Raw genomic sequence first — 2748 nt, 5'->3', positions numbered from 1 at the left:
ATAACTCACGTGCTACTGATGTTATGGAACAATTAGCACAAAAAATGTCAATTGTATGGCCTTAATGCCAACTCTTGCAAGCTGTTCCAAATAATGTTAAAAAAGAAATGCAACCAATAATTGAAATTTGCTGCACAGACAAACTGGGCGTACATGGTATTACACTACCTATGTGTCAACAAGCCACAACAAGACTAAATACCTTAGAAAATTCAATCTCAAACACAGCTGGCTTAGAAAAAATATTAAAATGATCCTTAAACTGTAAGTAATGCTTAAACATAACCTGGATGTGGAGCAAGGACTAGTTATTGGAGCACTGGGTACAGTTGTTAGCTTTCAAACATACCCATGTGACAACAACATTCAGTTTGTCAATATACTCTTTGACAAACTTTCAGAAGTAAAAAGGATAGGGCGCTCAACAGCTCGATTCCTTCTCTTCAAAGACATGTATGTACGTAGAGACCAATTTTCTCTAACTCTAGCATATGCAGTCACCATTCATAAATCCCAAGGTCTTACCCTAGACAAAGCATTAATAGATATTGGTAACACAGTCTTTAAAGAAGGCATGAGCTACGTAGCACTATCACGCTTACGTACACTTGAAGGTCTATTTCTGATCAACATTTTCAGAGTTTTCTCAATTTTATATCATCCTGGTAAATCTTTAGTATTTCATACATTTTTTTGTATTTTTTTTCCTTTGTTGATTCCAAAGCTTGAGTCTCTGCAATTTCCTTGATAATTATTTCAATCTGTTCCGTTGCACGTTTGTGTTCCCCATCAGCATGTCAAATTAAAATTCTTATCATATTGGCTGAGCTGGCATTTAGGTTTTGCTCCCACTCATCTGCCAAAACTTGATCCTCATCCTTTGAAAAATCAGGAAATATGAGTATTCTTAAACCTCTCGGTATTTGTTTCTTGCTCAAATAGTTCTTCAATGATATCAATTCCCAGTACTTATCAATTTCCTTTCTGGATACCCGTTCTAGTTTTATAAATTTGTACCTTATATCTTCTGTTCTTTTTGTGCCAGGGTTTGAAAAACAGTGTTCCATACTACCTTTTGGAGTAAATAATTTACTCACGTCCTCCTCACGGTTTTGCATATATTCTGCCATCTTCTTTTCCCTGGTTCACCTAACTGTTGTACCTGTATGAAGATACAGAGTTTTTTGTGGGGATCGGTGTCGGTACAGCCTCTTCTGTTTGCGAGATTAAGTATTAAGGCTTTTCAGCCGTGTCGCATCTGTGTGGCAAGTGTTGGAGGAACCAATCCCCTACCTCCTTGGTTAGACAACAAATCAAGATGTTCTGCCACTCAAAGATTGCGCTAATCTTCTCGCTTCGGCAGCACATATACTAAAATTGGAACGATACAGAGAAGATTAGCATGACTCCTGCGCAAAGATAACTAGGAATAAAGGGCTTTTGTGTTTTTGAAAGAACTTATGTGTGGCGCAATCTTTGAGTGGCAGAACATCCTGATCTATTTCTAATCAACTTTGATGCAAGTAAAGTCAACACTGATATTCCTTGCATTCTAGAATACAATAGACTACGTTCACTACACACCCCCAATCTAAAAGCCTATCCTGTTCCACAAAAAATAAAACATAAAAGAAAACTAATTCAAACAGAGATGCAACAGAATCTGACTGCATATCCTCCAAAGAGAGTAAAATAAGCTAATACTTCATCATTCACAATAAGTAAAGAAGAACCTATTAGTCAAAGTAACTTAGGTACTTCTTCAGAAAGGCACCATACACTCTGAAAAAATGACTTGGACACAGAACTACCTGGTCCATTCAAATTTTCAAATGTAACTGGTGTAAATTGTTACGCAAATGTAGCAATTAATATTCTATTTCAATTGCCAACAATTGTTGACAACATTTACTTACACAGTACAGACCAACTGTGTTTGCAAATGTTAGTCCTTCATAGAAACGCAAAAAACAATCCTGACAACACATATAGGGCCTCATTACAACTCAGGCGGTAAGGGTTTTACGGCGCCGTAAACAGCGCCGACCCTTACCGCCTGAGTACGAGGTCCCTTAGCGCCATGGCGGACTTAACACCTGCTTTTAGCAGGTGTTAAAATCCATGGCGCTAAGGGACCATGGAGTTAATTATGCCACCGTAATTTACGGTGGCGTAATTAACGCCTTCCCCACTCCCATTAAGCCCTATGGGGCAAAAATGGGAATGGGGAAGGGTAAATGGGGATTGGGGACTTACCGCCCCGCCAAGGTCGGAATGGGGCGGTAAGTCTGCCAACCACCATGGCGTAAACGTAGTTTACGCCATGGTGGTAAAGTCACGGCCCAGGCGGTAACTTACCGCCTGGGTCGTAATGAGGCCCATAGTGTTCACGGAATAAGACAAAAGTTGGACCACTTTGCTGGAATGGTAAAATTCACTATAAACTCACAAGAAGATCCACAAGAATTTCTAATGTACTGCAAGTATTGGAAAACAAAAACATACCTATAAATGAAATCTTCCAGATTTCATACATGTGGAAACATACCTGCACTCTCTGCAACAATGTTACACAAGAAGAAATCCCTAACAAGCGCTTCATGTATGTATCCATACCAAATTGTAAATCCATTCCATTTCAGCAACTTGTACAACATGCAAACCATGGCAGATTATGTACTAACTGCAATTCAGATAATCGCTCCTCCTTACTAATACAAACACATAGTAACTACGTAATACTAATGC

The 2748-nt window shown here is 38.9% G+C and overlaps 1 pseudogene; it reads left to right on the top strand.

The window, feature by feature from the left end:
- Positions 1 to 1351: 1351 nt before the first annotated feature.
- On the top strand, positions 1352 to 1450 carry LOC138499024 (U6 spliceosomal RNA; annotated as a pseudogene).
- Positions 1451 to 2748: the final 1298 nt, after the last annotated feature.

The sequence above is a fragment of the Ambystoma mexicanum genome, chromosome 5q (genome assembly GCF_040938575.1).
Source record: "Ambystoma mexicanum isolate Mex_15411 chromosome 5q, UKY_AmexF1_1, whole genome shotgun sequence".
Taxonomy (NCBI): domain Eukaryota; kingdom Metazoa; phylum Chordata; class Amphibia; order Caudata; family Ambystomatidae; genus Ambystoma; species Ambystoma mexicanum.
The sequence above is the reverse complement of the archived record's forward strand: the minus strand, read 5'-3'. Positions and strand labels throughout refer to the sequence as shown.